Source organism: Carcharodon carcharias, chromosome 15, assembly GCF_017639515.1.
Source record: "Carcharodon carcharias isolate sCarCar2 chromosome 15, sCarCar2.pri, whole genome shotgun sequence".
NCBI lineage: Eukaryota > Metazoa > Chordata > Chondrichthyes > Lamniformes > Lamnidae > Carcharodon > Carcharodon carcharias.
The window spans coordinates 93,309,700-93,328,103 of NC_054481.1; positions in this window are offsets into that span (position 1 = coordinate 93,309,700).

Sequence of the window (18,404 nt, forward strand, 5' to 3'; positions counted from 1 at the left end):
ATGGCACTGATATGTTATCGGAAGCTCACCCGAGTATCAAATATACTGGCAAGGTTGAAAATGGCTTAGGCCAGCTTCAGACAGTTGCCAAGGGAGAGGAATGGAGCCAGTGGCTAGGAAATGACTTTTGTGGCAGGGACCAAAACTAATGGCTTTGGTCTTCCCAATATTTAACTGGAGGAAATTTCTGTTCATCCCGTACCGGATGTCAGACATGCAGTCTGACATATTAATGAGAGTGGATGGGCATGGGAGGTGATGGAGAGGTAAGTCTTATCATTATCATGTTTTCCAGGCTGACTGTGATATCTAAACATATTAACAATGACAGGCTGGAAGAGACCCTCTAGCCTATCAGATCTGCCTCATTTCATGTGAATCCAATAAGTGCAATTGCTACCCCCGTTCTTCCTAATGTTCCTTTGCAGTGCACAACCCATCTATCGTATTGCTGTACAGCCACACATGCAAACATCTTAAAGGGACCACCAGTGGTGTTTGACCTGTGCGTGGTAAGTTCTGCGTTGCAGTGCAGTGCTGTACCCATGCTGCCTAGAGGGAACCTTGCTTCCTAGCCCACCTGCCCTACATTTATTGGAGCTTTAGTATACCTACCCTTCTCGGTAATTGTCCTTTTTGCCTGTAGCAGAGGTTTGTGCTACATTTGGGGCTTCTTGGAGTAAGTGGGTGATTGCACATTAGTTTAATACAGAGCATAGGGAACCATCTACCATTTGAAATTAATTATGTCAATAGGTCCCTATTATTAGCTGATGTGGGCAGCATATGGGACCTGTCTTTTCAAATAAAGCACTTAGGGCAACAAGTGAGTAAAGGTCCCTAAAAGATAAGGAGTGAGTGTGTACTGAAAACCCCTTGGGACAGGATTTTTCAGTCGGCGTGCAGGGGCGGGCCTGACACTCCGACACATAAAACCACGCATGATGACATCAGACGCGTGTCCCAATGTCATTGTGCAGTCCCGCGATATTTCACACAAAATAACTGGAGTCAGCTGTGTGCCCACTGATATGTAAATGCCCTATTAAGGCCATTAATAAAGTAATTCATGTAATTAGTAACGCTGCCTGTCCAACCTTAAGGTTGGCGGGCAGGTGAAAATGCCAAGCGGCCTTTGTGTTTTTTACCATCTACGAGCAGGATGAGGTTTCCCAAAGCTTTTATTCAATAAACAAAATTTTTCTCATAAATCTTAAAACATGTCCCATCTCATGTGGCACAGGTCACATGAGGGGACATGCTTAAATAAATTTATAAACCTTTCATTTAATAATTTTAATATTGATTCAATCTCCCTGAGGCAGCTCCATGCCTCAGGGAGATTGAAGCATTCTTTTGCGCGCAGGCGTGAAAGAGCGCTGGTCCCGACCCTCCCCCCTTCCCCCGCCCGCACAGGTAGCGCTGAGCGCTATTGGCCATGCATTATGCTGGGCGGACCTTAATTGGCCTGCCTGCGTAAAATAGTGGCGCGGAGCTGATCGAGGGCAGCAATTGGCTCCACGACCGCCCTGTCGTCTCCTGCCGAGTCTACCTGCCATATGAAAGATCCTGCCCCTTAGTCAGAGTGTGAATATTGATTCAAGGCTGAGTGGGTGGCAGGAGGAGTAGTGTATAGTGTATATAGTAGAAACTGGCAATTGCCAGTCGAAACCAGCCTAGTCTTGGCAATGCCCATATATCGGAGAAATAATTTATTACTTAATAATATTTATTACTATTTCATGTTTGGTATGATTTTTTCATTAGGGAACATCATGAATCATTTAATCAGCAAGTTCAAAATGTCAGAGGGAATACATCTTCAAACAGTGCTTTGCTCTGACTCCAGTGTATCCTGATCTGGATAACTCCTCACTGGTGCCTTTCTATTTTGTATTGGTGTCATTCTTGGTACGCAATCGTATATCCTTTTTATTTGCAAATCAGACCACAGTTTCTAATTCCACCTACAGGCCACTGCCTGTAACAGGTGGAAGGATTGAGATAAAGAATGGGATTAGACATGGGTGGAAAAACCCAGCAGCACGTACTGAGCCAGCGTCTGTGCTGCAACATTCTATGATTCTGGCACCACTACCTGGCTTGTTTCACTTACTCTATCTTGTTTCCTTCCCTGGAGATTAGAAGAAATAAGTGAAGACATTGCAGCTGTGCTGGTTATAATCTTTCAAAGCTCTCTTTTTTTTCAGGGGTTGTGGTGATAGGTTGAAAAAGTGTTTTTTATTTATTCTTTCACAGGATGTGGGCTTCGCTGGCTGGGCCAACATTTAATGTCCATCCCCAATTGCCCTTGAGAAGGTGGTGGTGAGCTGCCTTCTTGAACCGCTGCAGTCCATGTGGTGCAGATACACCCACAGTGCTGTTAGGGAGGGAGTTCCAGGATTTTGACCCAGCGACAGTGAAGGAACAGTGATATATTTCTAAGTCAAGATGGCGAGTGGCTTGGAGGGAAGCTTGCAGTTGGTGGTGTTCCCATCCATTTGCTGCCCTTGTCCTTCTAGATGTTGTGGTCATGGGTTTGGAAGGTGCTGTCTAAGGAGACTTGGCGAGATGCTGCTGTGCACCTTATTCGCTGCTGCCACTGTGTGTTGGTGGTGGAGGGATTGAATGTTTAAGTGTTAACTGTTCATGTCATTCCATTATTTAAGAAAGGTTTGAGAGAGAAGCCACACTTACAGACCCTAGAGTTTAATATCAGTGTGGGGGAGCTACTAGACTGTGTTATTAAGGATAGATGGACACTGGCTGATTAAGTGAGTGGTACAACTATTTCAGATAGAGTTCAATATGGGCAAGTGTGAGGTCATCCACTTTAGGCATAAGAAGGATAAATCACATTATTTTCTAAATAGAAAACTAGGAGACGTATAGAGGAGCAGAGAAATTTGTGAATTCAAATACACAAATCATTTAAAGCTAGCAGACAAGTACAAGGAGCGATCAATAAAGCTAATGGAATCTTGACCTTTATCTCAAGAAGCTTGGAATGTAAAGGGAAGAAAATTATGTACAAATGCCATCTGGAGGTTTGCATTTACTTCTGGGCACCTGAGATCAGGAAGGACACTTTGGCCTTGATGCAGCACAGATTCATTACAATGATAATGAGGCTTAAATTATGTTGATAGTTTGCAAAATCATGGCTGGTTTTGCCCTGAGTACAGAACTTACTGCCCCATCAGTCTGCTTTCGATCATCAGTAAAGTAATGGAAGGGACCATCAACAATTCTGTCAAATAGTACTCGCTTAGCAATAACCTGCTCACTGACGCCCAGTTTGGGTTCTGCCAGGGCCACTCAGCTCCTGACCTCATTACAGCCTTGGTTCAAACATGGACAAAAGAGCTGAACTCCCAAGGTGAGGTGAGGGTGACTGCCCTTGATATCAAGGCTGCATTTGACAGGCTGTGGCATCAAGGAGCCCTAGTAAAACTGGAGTCAATGGGAATCAGGGGAAATCTCTGCTGGTTGGAGCCATACCTAGCACATAGGAAGATGGTTGTGGTTGTTGGGGGTCAGTCAGCTCAGCTCCAGGACATCACTGCAGGAGTTCCTCAGGGTAGTTTCCTAAGCCCAACCACCTTCAGCTGCTTCATCAATGACCTTCCTTCCAACCATAAGGTCAGAAGTGGGGATGTTCATGATGATTGCACAATGTTCAGCAAAATTCACAACCCCTCAGATATTGAAGCAGTCCATGTCCAAATACAGCAAGACCTGGACAATAAGCAGGCTTGAGCTGACAAGTGGCAAGTAACATTCACGTCACGCAAGTGTCAGGCAATGACCATCTACAACAAGAGAGAATCCAGCCATTGCCCCTTGATGTTCAATGGCATTACAGTCACTGAATCCCCCACTATCAGCATCCTGGGGATTACCATTCACCAGAAACTGAACTGGACTAGCCATATAAATATTGTGGCTACAAAAGCAGGTCAGAGGGTGGGAATTGTGGGACAAACAACTCACCTCCTGTCCCAAATCCTGTCCACAAGGCACAGGTCAGGAGAATGATGGAATACTCCCCATTTGCCTGGGTGAGTGCAGCTCTCACAACACTCAAGAAGCTTGACACCGTCCAGGCCAAAGCAGCCTGCTTGATTGGCACCCCATCCACAAACGTTCACTCCCTCCACCACAGTCGCACAGTAGCAGCAGTGTGTACTATCTACAAGATGCACTACAGGAACTCACCAAGGCTCTTTCTAAACCCATAACCACTATCATCTAGAACCACAAGGGCAGCAGATAGATTGGAACACCACCACCTCCAAGTACCCCTGCAAGTCACTCAACACCCTGACTTAGAAATAAATTGCCGTTCCTTCACTGTTGCTGGGTCAAAATCCTGGAACTCTCTTCCTAACAGCACTGTGGGTGTGCCGACACCTCATAAACTGCAGCGGTTCAAGAAGGCAGCTCACCACCAAGGGCAATTAGGGATGGGCAATAAATGCTAGCCCAGCCAGTGTAGCCCACATCTCGTGAATTAATTAAAAAAACTTCATGATGTGATATGGGCAAGGTGTTAAAATGTTGGAAGGATTTGATGGGGTGGACACTGGTGAGTTATTTCCTTAAGTCGGCGAATCAAGAATGACAGAAGAGAACCCTAAAATTAGAGCTTGACCATTTAAGAGTGAAATCAGGGAGAACTTTCTTGAATAAAATAGAAATCTAGAGCTCTCTCTCCTCCAAAATGCAGTGAATGTAATGGCGATCGGAGTTTCCAAGAGTGAAGTTAATGGAGTTTTTAAAACAAATTATTCTTTTATGGGCATGGTGGCAAGGCCAGCATTTATTGTCCATAAACTGAGTGGCTTGCTAGGCCATTTCAAAGGGTCAATCAAATTACTGTGGGTCTGGAGTCACATGTAGGCCAGACAGGGTAAGGGCAGCAGATTTCCTTCCCTAAAGGACATTAGTGAACCAGATGGGTTTTTACAACAATCAATGATAGCTACATAGTCACTACTACTGAGGCTAGCTTTCAATTCCAGATTTTATTAATTGAATTTTAAAGTCCACCAGCTTCCTTGGTGGGATTTGAACACATTTTCCCAGAGCATTAGCCTGGAGCTCTGGATTACTCATCCTGTGACATTACCACTGCACACCATTTACCTGATAAGTTTTGTATGCAAAGGAGGGTATGAAGGGATATGGAGAAAAAGGTGGTTCAATGGAGGTGAGGTGCAAATCAGCCATGTTGTAATTTTAAATGGGATGGGCCATTGCATGGTGCCCCAGTTGAGTGGTTCACCTCTCTGCTCAAATTCCCTGTATCCACTGAGTCCAGAAGATCCCATAGCCCAGTGGCAGGAATAGGGCAACCTGCTCTGCCTTCTTCAAATGTACAACAGTTAAATTTAAAGATAGAAATATCTGGTTGCCAATCTGAGTGTAATAATAACTCTTAGCTGGGGAAGAAGGTGAAGAGATGAAACAAATCAACTGTATGAAAAATGCCATGAGCAGGTTAGTATCGATATCCATGGGGAGAAATTAAAATGTAGCTCTACAAAGAGCTGATAAAGATCTTGGCAGCTCCCATCATTTGGCTCAAAAGGGAATTCCTCACCAGTATACAGAGTATCATTCAGGATATTGTTAGAGCTGTTAACTATGTTCTTGTTTCCTTATTGCCAATTATCCGCACTCCCTTTCTTCAACTCCCGTCTCCCAAACGATCTCCAACTCAAGTCAAAAATCTATATCTAATTGCATATGTTCTCAATTTTCTTTATTCATTCATAGGATGTGGCATCACTGGCTAGGTCAGCATTTATTACCCATCTCTAATTGTCTTTGCGAAGGTGGTGGTGAGCTGTCTTCTTGAACTGTTGTAGTCCTTGTGCTGTAGGTTCACCCACCGTGCTGTTAGGGAGGGAATTCCTAACACCACTGTGGGTGTACCTACACCACATGGACTGAAGCAGTTCATGATGGCAGCTCACCACCACCTTCTCAAGGGAAATTAAGGATGGTCAATAAATTCTGGCCTAGCTAATGATGCCCACATCCCATGAATGAATAAACAAAAAAACCTTCCTTCCATCATTAAGTCAGGGGTGGGGATGTTTTCTGATGATTGCACAATGTTCAGTACCATTTGCAACTCCTCAGATACTAAAGCAGCCCATTTCCAAATGCAGCAAGACCTGGACAATATTCAGGCTTAGGTAATTGATGAAGAAGCTGAAAATGGTTGGGTCCAGGCCACTAACCTGAGGAACTCCTGCAGTGATCTCAGTGAGATCAGGAGCTGAGTGTCCCTGGCAGAGCCCCAATTGGGCGGCAGTGAGCAGGTTATTGCTAAGCAAGCGCTGCTTAATAGCATTGTTGATGACCCCTTCCATTACTTTACTGATGATCAAGAGTCGACTGATGGGTCGGTAATTTGCCGGTTTGGAATTGTCCTGCTTTTTGCTTACAGGGCATACCTGGACAATTTTCCACATTGCCGATGTTGTAGCTGCATTAGAACAGCTTGACTAGGGGCGTGGCAAGTTCTGGAGTGCAAGTCTTCAGTACTATTGCTAGAATATTGACAGGGCCCATAGCTTTTGCTGATGATCATTTAAGTGAGACTTTATCAGATGCCTCCTGGAAGTCCATATTGATGACATTCATAGAAGCACTCTCTCTCTCTCTCTCTCTCATGCCTATTTGTGGTAATCTGGTGTGTAATATACCTTTAAGAAGAATGGTATAATAGAAGATCACATGATCTTATTATCCAATGGCTGTGCAGCACGGGCTTTCAATTACATTAGCATACTTATACAAAGCTTTAACTCACAGTTACTGGTTCTAAATTTACCTTTTACTGGTTTGAACCTGTGGCTCTTTGTCCTACTCTCACAAGTTGATTTGCGGTAATTCTGCCGACTCACCTTTTCCAAGCTGTTCACAATCTTACTTAGCTCTACCACTGCACCTTTCAAATTCTGCCTTTAGAGGTGGGAAACACCCAAGAGTTGGACAGTGATGAGGAGCACGGGCACTGATTCCACAATTCTAGTTCTGCCCTTTTTATTAAGAGCAAAAAGATGAAACAGTGATAAAATTACAATATTGAGGTGGAGCTGATAACATTCTGCATACGTTGCTATGATCACCACCAGCTGTCCGAGCAGGCATTAAAACATCTCATTGTTCTCTAAATAATCACTTGGTACAAAACTTGAATATTGTTGACAAGAGAGAGATGTGTTGTTGAAACTTTTCATCTTGCAAGCATTAGGACAAATGCAAGAATGCAAAATTTCAAACGATCATAATTTATACTACAGGAGAAAATGTTGCAGATTGGTTGTCAAGTGGGCTCTAATTGGCTGAGGCGTTGCCTTGGAGAAAGCAACAGGGAACTATAGGCTCACCAAGCCCCTTGGAAACCATTTGCTCAGCTTGCATGCTTGATGCAGAAATAGAATGCATAAAAGCCATCCAGTGAGACATCGACTATTCTGATCAGATCGGTGTTTGCTGTGTATCATGCAAATTTGCACATGGGCCAGTAGCCACCACATTTTAACCTGAAAAGTACCTGGTGTACCTCAAATTACCCTGGGAAGGCTACATTTCTCAAAAATTTGAACAGTAGGTTAAGGAAACCATTTCATGCTGCTTCAGTGCAGTGGCTACACAAGTGATATTTTTCACTAACAGGATACGGCTGTCAGCCCAAAAAGACGTTCTGCCTACCACACTAATTGAGCAATGTCATGTATAAATTTCAGTGCTGGTATGATGCCAGGTACATATGTCCCAGTGATTGGTTGATTGAATCAAACAGCATATTCCTTCAGTTGCTCACAATAGGCAGAGCACAGACTGTACTCAACCAGCCGATGCTTACAAAACCCAGAACAAAATGTCCACTGTTTGATGTGATTCTGTGATTGGTCAGCACATGCTGAGCAATCCTGATTGCGCTAATAGTTACACAAACAACCAATTTAAGATAATTAGTCAAGCTCATAACATGGCTCATTTACACTTGCTAAACCCGTTCTCTGCAAACAAAAGGAACACTTTTAAGGCCTGCTCCTTTTATAAGTTACCTGGGAGCTTGGGCACCTATGGTTCCCCATTGCCTTCTCCAAGGCAACACCTCAGCCAATCAGACCAAACCAACCAACCACTCAGCATCCTTTTCTCCTATAGTATAAATTGTTGTGATCATTTGAAATTTGGCATTCTTGTGTTTGTTCTGATGAGTGCTAGATGAAAAGCTTTGGCAACATGCTAATCAGAATCACAGAATCTCACAGTGCAGAAGAGGCCCTTTGGCCCATCGAGTCTGCACCAACATGTAAGAAACACTCCTTTCAGCAATGTCCTCTAAATGTTCATTAAGTGTAACATGGTCAAAATAGCAGAGGCTTGGCATTTTATCTTGTCAGTTTTCTCATCTTTTTCCTCTTCCCCTTACTCAATATGAACAAGGATGAAGAGATAGAAATTGTCCTGTCTGGCAAGATTGTGCTTCCTTCTTCATTACAGTATACACAGTCCCTACCCCAGCTGAAACCATGTGACCATGTGGGAGTGGCAAAGAAACAAATTCATTAAAAACCCAAGCCAATCTGGGGAAAATGATATTGCAGAAATTCCTCTCCAACCCATCCAGGAAATTGAAACTGGTCCAGGAGATCATTCTTGTCGCGAATTCCCTAAAGTACCCAGCTTCCGTAGGAGATGAAGTCTGTCCCACTGGCAGGAACAGGTCCAATTCTCACTAATAAGAATTCAACGAATCAGAGTCCATTTTACAAGACGAGAGCCTGATCCAGAGACCCATGATTCTTTGGGCAACGAGCCGCCTCCTGATATTTAACCTTGCTCACATTGGAGAGCTTAAAATTCTAGCCTCTCCTATGCTGATAATTCTGTTCAAATTATGGGTGAAATTTAGAATAGGTGATGGTGGTTTTGCCAGCTGGCTGGAGAGCTGGCGAGAGCCCCATGTCATCTCTTTTCAGGAACGCCCAGTGCACTGAATGCCTATCAAACACTTAACTGGGCAGTGGCGGGGTTTCCCAGGGATCAAGGACCCCAGGGGCAGAGGTCCCACCTGCCATGAGCTGCCAGCCAGTTAGAGGCCGGCAGCTCTTTGTTGCTCAGCATTACCACTGAGGGGGCAGTGGCTGCTGCCGGTAATGCACCCTTCCTGAGGCCCAGAATGGTGAGGGACCCAGACCACAGGTGAGCGATGGCGAGAAGGGGATCGTGGGTAGGAGTCGCGGAGGAGGGAGGATTGGCAGTGAGAGCATGGAGGTGGCTCTCTGCGCGCTCGCCCCCACCCCAATGCTGGGTTTGTCGATCAAGTACTAAGTGTCTTTGAAGAGGGCCACCCGCCTCCGGAGGCCCGCAAGCAACCCCGAGAGGGTTTGCTATTCGGGCCTCTGCACAGCAGGACCCCCGCCCATCCCTGCCTGAATACCAGCGGCAGAGCCTTCAGGCTGCTGTTAGTCCTCAAGTTCAAGGTTCCAGTGAGGGAAGGTCGACACTTTCCCTTTTAGTCCAAGCACAGATATAGGCAGGGAGTGCCGACAGTGTCCCCAGGAGGAAATGAAGAGCCTCCCATTCCCTTTCCTGACCATTATAATGGCCGGGATTTTCCAGCCCTGTCATGGGTAAGGCGACCCTCCAGCCACAAGCCCATTGACTTGTGGCGGGACCGGAAGATACTGGCGGCGGCTGGGTGCGGAAAATCCCGCTCAGTGTCTGGGCTTGTTTTAGTGGCAAGTGACCTACCTTTCCCACAAAGGCACAACTCCAGCAGTTGAGTCAGTTAATGTTATCAGGCATGTCTAACAGCAGCATTTCCAAAACAATGTGCAGAGGGCACAGACCCGCTGTCATCCTGGTCATCTCCTTTTCCTTCTCTTGAGCATTCCTCGGACCCAAAGGAAGGAATGTCAGGGCGAATGGGGTAGAGTAGGGGACAGTCCAAGTTAAACAGAGTAAGGAGGAGGCAGAATATTTAGAATGATAGAGCTTCGGCGACATAATAGATGAAAGGTTGGAGGAAGGCTGACTTGAATAACACAGATAAATCAACGGATAGCTAGAGGCTTGTGTCCTGGAGAGGAGACACCAGTTCTGCTCTTTCTTATCAGGTTTTCATGTAACCTGGCATTTTTCCACCATCTCATTACTTGACTAACAGCAGAAGACACATCTGCAGCCATTGATTGGAACATTTCCTTGAGAAGTATTCAATACTAATGTATCGTCAAGCTAATATTTAAATTGGCAGTGCAAAATTACTGAATCCACCAACTTGGACTCCCAGGACTTCAAGGTCTTTGCAAAAGACTAATTTTGTAATTAAAACCCCTCGCTTATCTTCGTTTGAATGGAGTTCCCCTGACATTGGGCGTGAAACTGCGGTCATGCTCAATAAAGGCGGGAGTTAAGTGGATTGTAGTTGAGTCTGTTAATGATATCAGGCATGTCTAACAGCAGTACTGAACTCACAGAAGACTCTGTGAATTGTCTCAATGATAAATTCTGCCATGTATTTTGTTGTTCCTCTAAATCCTTGCCTGTCTGGCATTCTTGTGCTTAAACAATAATCATTCTTGATGCAGGATTTTTCTGGACGTAAATGCCTTTCATAAAATCAGCTCCAAGTCTTATTTTCCATGACTTGTGGTGAGGGAGACTGGCTAGTCTTCAGGAGGCTACACTGGCAGCAAAGACAAGCCTTAGGGCAGCCTCAAATATTAAGATTGAGGGATGACATTTAAAGATATTTACAAGTTTGGCTTATCCCATTCAATCAGAAAGCTCCATCTTGCAGCATTTAGTTGAGTCTTAAACGAATGCAGAGATTTTGGGCTTGATTTTTAGGACATGCCTTACCATAGAGTCTGGGGTTGGAGGAGAAGTGGTTACTAAAAAGAGAATTGTTGGCCAGTGTGCTGGTCCCCTGGCTCCATCCTGCCCCCTGACAATTTTCGAGGAGGCCTGATGGGGGAGCTACCTGCCCGTGAGCTGCCAGTGGCCAATCCAGCTCATTACCTGTCACTTTTGAGCACTTGGCACGTCATAACATTCAAGGCTATGGGCCAAGTGCTGGTAAATGGGGTTAGGTAGGTAGGTCATGTGTTTCTCACATGTCGGTGCAGGCTTGATGGGCCGAAGGGCCTCTTCTGCACTCTGTGATTCTGTGTTTAAGGCTACTTAAAGATGGAATACAGGGATTTTCCAGTCAGCCAGCAGGCTCCAGCTGCCAGGGTAAACAGCCTGGGCGTTGACTCAGAGATAAATAAACAGACGGCCTTGAAGCTGAGCTAGAAGCATGGAGTTAACTTTTTGTTCTATCACGGGATGTGGACATCACTGGCTAGGCCAGCATTTACTGCCCGCCCCTAATTGTCCTTGTGAAGGTGCTGCCTTCTTGAACCGCTGCAGTCTGTGTGGTGTAGGTTCACCCACAGTGCTGTTAGGAAGGGAGTTCCAGGATTTTGACCCAGCAACATTGAAGGAACATTTTAGTAGACTTTTTCAAGTGTTGTATAAAAATCTGTAAATAAAATTCCTATGCGCATCTGTAGCAGAAGAGTCTGGTACAGTACCGCCCACACAGTCATGTAAGAAGACACATGACCCAGACCCAGAACAAAAACAGAATTACCTGGAAAAACTCAGCAGGTCTGGCAGCATCGGCGGAGAAGAAAAGAGTTGACATTTCGAGTCCTCATGACCCTTCCACAGAACTTGAGTTCGAGAGGACTCGAAACGTCAACTCTTTTCTTCTCCGCCGATGCTGCCAGACCTGCTGAGTTTTTCCAGGTAATTTTGTTTTTGTTTTGGATTTCCAGCATCCGCAGTTTTTTTGTTTTGACCCAGACCCAGGGTCAGTCTAGAGATGGTCAGCGATGGGTAAAGACCTCGGGACAGAGTCAGTGCCATACCTGTACCTGCTACTGTATAAATGTGTATAATAATGAATTATTAATAAAGACTGCTCTTAATATACTCAAGACTACGAAGCCTACTTCATGATGTCTGAAGCAGGATTCTTCAAACTCCAAATAATTCAGAGTTATATAATGTACAACAGCACCCATGTGGGATCAGGGTTCCTTACATTGGCCCATGGTCTATGTGAATAGGGAAATGTTTTGCTCATTTTTGGATTGTGTCTGATCACAAAGATATGCTAATGCAGGATGCACCTTTCGACTCTTAACATTCTCCAACCCTACAACCCTCAAGAACAGTGCATTCCTCCAAACCTGGTCTCTTGTAAATCCCCAATTTTCTTCACCCCTTTCTTCCCTCCTTCCATCCCCCACCACCGCATTGGCAGATTTGCCTTCAGCACTCTAAACCCTAGAGTTCCCTCCCTGAACCACCCTGCCTCTTTGTCACTCTTTCCTTCTTTAAGACACTTCTTGAACCCTACCTCTTGGACCAAGCATTTTGGTCATCTGTTTCAATGTCATCTGATATGGCTTGAAGTCAAATTTAATCAGAAAATGCTCCTGTGAAGCACATTGTGACATTTCACTACATGAAAGGTGCTAAATAAATGCAAGTTGTTGTTGTAACATGCACTTGCCCCACCCTGTCCGCCACCCCCTGTCCCCTGGTCACTCTGAATTTTCTCCATTTACCTTTGAGGCTAGATCTTGGGTTCTGGCTGCAATAGAAAATCAACAAATGCAACGGCATCTCCAAGGCGCTATGTAAATGCAAGTTCTTTCTTTCTTCCTTAATGGCTCCAGTCAGAAGGGGCTAAGTCTGTGCCTTCAACTTCCACCACACTAGGCTTCATTCTGTCATAGGGGTTGCTGGGTGAAGGTCAGATAGGCGTCTACTAGAAGAGAGAGAGAGAGAAGCTGAAGAAGCAATCCACCCACTAACCTGCAGGATTTTAATAACGACCTTTCGCTTGCTGCCTGCAAGCTAGAATACGCTGCCCTCCTAATAATGCCTAGAACAATGAGGTAAAGAGGAAGAAAAGGACAAAGGGCGGAATATTCCGCTCCCTTTGGCGATGGATGAGTTTGGCGGTGTGAGCGGACAACATGGCAAGAAGGCAAAAACAGTTTGCGATCGTCCACTCCACGTTTCTGCCGCCACACATCGGGAATTAGTTTCAATATTTTAGCATCTCATTATAAGTCCCGCTCACTGGAATCACCTCCCCCCCCCACCACTCCACCGACCCTACAAGCTAGATTATCCGGGAGGTGTGTTTCACAACTGTACATAAGCGATGTGCACCTCACGAGCTGCACTTTGCTCGGGATTTCAAGTTTTGTTTGCCTACCTTGCTCTGGGCAGCACTCACCATCATCAGCGCCAGGCTTTACAGATGGCACCACATCACTTTTAGAAGGGGTGCATGGGCAGGTCTCCATGTACCAGACCAGCCATCAGGTGGGGGGTGGCTTTTCAATGGCTGCGGGGCTAGGGCTTGTTTGGGGAAGGGGGAGAAGTGGCCTCAGGCTGCAGGGCGAGGGCTGTACTGGGGAAGGTGGGTATCCCAGAGTATGTGTGGGGACACATGTTGATCTGTGCAAGTGTCCTCAAGCTGGTGAGGGCTGAGGAGGAAGCCTCCATGGACATGTGAGAGTGTGTGTGAGAATGGGTGGCGATATCCTTTGAGCTGGCAGTGAGTGAGATGCCAGGGAATCTGTGATGGCCATGTGAGTGTGTGAGTTTTGAGTGATGAGATGGTTGCCATACCCTGGCAGCATGGATGAGATCATTCATCCTCTACCTGCATTGGATGGTGAACCTCTTCTGTGCAGCATTGGCACTGATCACCACTGTCACCGCCTCCCAGGCCGGAGTGGTGAGATTGCTGGACCTCCTGCGGTCAGAGTGGGGGTGGAGGACATCATGGCAGGCCTCCAAAAAGCATTCCAGTGATGGGTCACTGAGCTCGCATTGCCTTTCAGGGCCATGTCTTCACTGGAGCAGTCCTGGGCTGCAAACACTGAGAACTGTGTGTGCGGCTGCAGTTTAGTTATGGCACCCGGAGTGAGGAAACAGTGAGGTAATGGCATGGCGGGCGATTCAGAGGTTGCCCACCAGTGAGAAGGGATGTGGCTGCATAATTAATGAGGTGGGAAGTGGATGTTATCGTGCGAAAACCCCTCCATTTGCAGCCGGCAGGTAAAACATTGCTTTTCACTCCTGCCAGTGCAGTTAGTGCACAACTGGTACAAATCTGCCCATAATATCAGATAAAAGAGCAAGCCACAGCAGTTAGGCTAGAAATAGGGGGAGACAGTGGCGTAGTGGCGATGTCACTGGGCTAGTAATCCAAAGGCCCAGACTAATGTTCTGGAAACAAGTGTTCAAATCCCACCATGACAGCTGGTGGCATTTAAAGTTCAATTAATTAACTTAAAAAAAATCTGGAATATAAAGCTAATCTCAGTAATGGTGACCACGACTGCTATTGTTGTAAAAACCCATTTAGTTCACTAATGCCCTTTAGGGAAGGAAATCTACCATCCTTACCTGGTCTGGCCTACATGTGACTCCAGACCCACAGCAATGTGGCTGTGTCTCAAATGCCCTCTGAAATGGCTGAGCAAGACACTTAGTTCAAGGGCAGTGAAGAATGAGCAACAAATGCCAGCCTTGCCAATGACGGACACATCCCATGAAAGGATAAAGGCATGTGAGCATCAGGTCTGCTGTGAATCACAGGTGGACACCCCCTCCTGTCCCCTGAGCCATGCTGCAAGCATCACTGACCTACAGGCTGAGGAACAGCTTGCCTTATTTACTCCTGTCACTGCACTTGTCAAAGGCAACCCATTTCTATCTGCTATTGGAGAGACATCTTGTCAGAAATAACAGAAAGCATTACGGGGGCAATGTGCCTCCACATTGCGGAATCTCTGTAAACAGCCTATGCTTCAACTCTTCTCGAAGTGAGTGAATGGATAAGAATGATCGAGCGTTCACTGATCAACTTGCAATCTGAACAACAATCACTGTGTTCGCAGAATTGGCAGGCATTGCATGCAGATCACAGAAAAAACCCCCCACAAGGCAAAGCACAGAACATCTGTTACAGATCTGGTTTTACCCTGGCAGGCTTGGGAGAAGACCTGCATTCTGAATTACTTCATTTCTGCTCTGGACAATGCAGAAATTAAAGAAAAAATGGGATGTATTGGAGATTTCTGTGACAAGACTAGGGACTCCTTAGTCACTACCAGCCAAACACTAGGGTTTCGAGTGTGGGCAATGTTCATTGGTGTCCCACAGTGTCCGCAACTGGCATTTCTGCCATGAAGCAGCTGGTAATGTACAGCTGTAAGCCAACCCTGGCACTCTACTGAGGAAGCGGATTTGATGCCAGTCACCTCGGAAAAGACTGGGACCTGACTGAGTAACACCCCATAGTTAACAATGAAACCTAGTTGCCAAAATGCTGTTGCTTACAGCAGAAGCAACTGGTGCAATATTGCACCCAACTCTCAACAGGAAGAAGGAACCCAAAGAAAAAGATATATAAATGAAACATTCAAGTTTAAACTAGTGAAAATGCACAGGTCCCATAAGCTCCATTACATTTCCCAAAAGGTGCCTGGAGAGATGGGGCTGGGTTTTCATCATGGATGTAAGAATTGGGAGCTGAGAATTTTCCCCACATTGCAATCCCGACTCTGATCTAGTAGTGCTGGCAGGTGGGATTTTCATGTCTGAGAAGGCAGGGTGGCCTGAGGCAGAGACAGAGGTAGGCCACTACTGAAGCGTCCAGATTAAAAGGCCTGCCTCTGTTCCCAGAACAACTGGCCAGGTCATCAGATCAGTGTAAAGCCCCCTCGCCCTCATTCCTTAACCCCTCTAACCACCTCCCTCATCCCTTTCACCCTTTCATCAGTCTACCCATTATTATCCACTTTAAAAACAGAACTCACAAGTACTGTAATAAATATTTGGAAGACATTTAAATGCTAACAAACCTGGCAAAATAAACAATCATCACTTAAATCGGCATTTGCAAAACCATTATCCTCTTTAGAATCTCATAAATCTGCCAAAGTCATCAAATTCACATTCACTTTGACAGCTGAACAAATAAATTCTGCACTACAAAATCCATTGGTGCTTCTGAAGGTAGCTGAAAGCTCATACAGCTGTCAAAGATTTCAAACAGCCAAACTGTTGGCTGAGCTGTTCTACAAAGAATGAATGAAAGTTCCCACATCTGTAAAGACTTTCAAATAGCTAAATAGATTGTTCAACTGTTCAGCAAAGAATGAATGAAAGCAATGGGGAGAGTTTAAACAATCAGCCGTGGATCTTACACTGGGTTAGAGTTCAGTATTGTACAGTGCAGAACAGCACTGTATCTAATGAATATTCTACTCTAATGTAACTGAAGATATTTTCCACTTTTTATAATGCCGTTCTTTCACTTGACAGCTTACTAGTAGTCAGAAGTAACAACCCAACAACCACATTACTTAATAGTCACTTACCTTTACAATCACAGCAGGGTCATCACTCACTTTATAAAACACAAATATAGCTCAGGCTACATTTCTTGAGGAACTGCAAAGGAAGCAGTACAATCACCTTTTATACACTCCCCACCTCCAAACCATGGCTCACATCTCCACTCTGCAGGTGTGATTTAGGAAAGCTTCCAAAATGTTGTCACCTCAATGAAAATTGCAGAGGTTCTGAAATGCCCACTTCCAGAATGTGCTGGAAACTTCTAAATTGCTGAGTGTGGGGTTGCCAACCCAAGCGATTTCCCATGCCAATGAAAATTGCCAGTGCCAGAAATGGGGGTGAGACTTCCAGATCCACACACTGGCCACCATTTTACCTTCCTGCCTAGATCCGTTTAGTCCTCAATGGGAGCAGGAAAATTTGGCCTGGAATCTCATGGAGAGGCTCAGAGACACTGCTTTCTTGGTTATCTCTTGAACATACTCCGAGACCCTACTGGGCTCCTTAGAGCGAAACATAGCAACCTGCAACAGAACTCAGGGACTGAACTTTTATGAATCCTTAGATTTAGCATATGGCTCACCACAAAACATGTGTCTGGTCCAGTATGAGGCTCTAAGCAGCCAGGATAAGTGAGATCCTGGACACCATATGTGGAGATCAACTCCTTAACACTAGCGATGTGACGTCAGCAGCACTTGTCACTGATGAGATATTATCGGCAAACATCCTGGGCAGAGAAAGACCAGTCATATTCATCCCTCAACCTGTATCACTAAAACAAATTATGTGGTCATTATCACATTGCTGTTTCTAGAACTTGCTGTAAGCAAATTGACTCCTCATTCCCTAAATTACAACAGTGATTACACTTCAAAATATTAATTTATTAGCTGTAATGTATTGTGGGAAGAACTGAAGTTATGAATCAAGCTGTATAATTCCCAAGTCTTTCTTTCAGTTTTATCTAAAGGTTAACCATTTTTTGTCACAGTACTGAAAACATGACAATGCCCCCCCCCACCACCATGTTGCTAATAAACTTCCTGTGCGTTCAGAGCATCTCTTTTGATTTTACTTTTCTTTCCCAGGCTTTTCATTTCTATTTTTCAGCTGTACTCATTCTCTTTGTGTTTAATTTTTATGATTTTTTAATTTCATGGGACGCAAGCATCACTGGCAAGGCCAGCATTTGTTGCCCATCCCCAATTGCCCTTGAACTGACTGGCTTGCTTGGCCGTTTCAGAGGGCAGTTAAGAGTCCACCACACTGCTGTGGGTCTGGCATTACACGTAGGCCAGACCAGGTAAGGATGGCAGATTTCCTTCCCTAAAGGACATCAGTGAAACAGATGGGTTTTTATGACAAAAACAGAATTATCTGGAAAAACTCAGCAGGTCTGGCAGTATTGGCGGAGACGACAAGAGATGACATTTCGAGTCCTCATGACCCTTCAACAGAACTGGGTGAATCCAAGGAGAAGGGTGAAATATAAGCTGGTTTAAGGATTGAGGGGGTGGGGGGCGTGGGGGTTGGGTAGGGGGAGAGAAGGGGGTTGGTGTGGTTGTAGGGACAAGCAAGCAGTGATAGGAGCAGATCATCAAAAGATGTCACAGACAAAAGAACAAAAGAACACAGAGGTGTTGAAGTTGGTGATATTATCTAAACGAATGTGCTAATTAAGAATGGATGGTAGGGCACTCAAGGTATAGCTCTAGTGGGGTTGGGGGGGCATAAAAGATTTAAAAATAATGGAAATAGGTGGGAAAAGAAAAATCTATATAAATTATTGGAAAAAACAAAAGGAATGGGGAAGAAACAGAAAGGGGGTGGGGATGGAGGAGGGAGTTCAAGATCTAAAGTTGTTGAATTCAATATTCGGTCCGGAAGGCTGTAAAGTGCCTAGTTGGAAGATGAGGTGCTGTTCC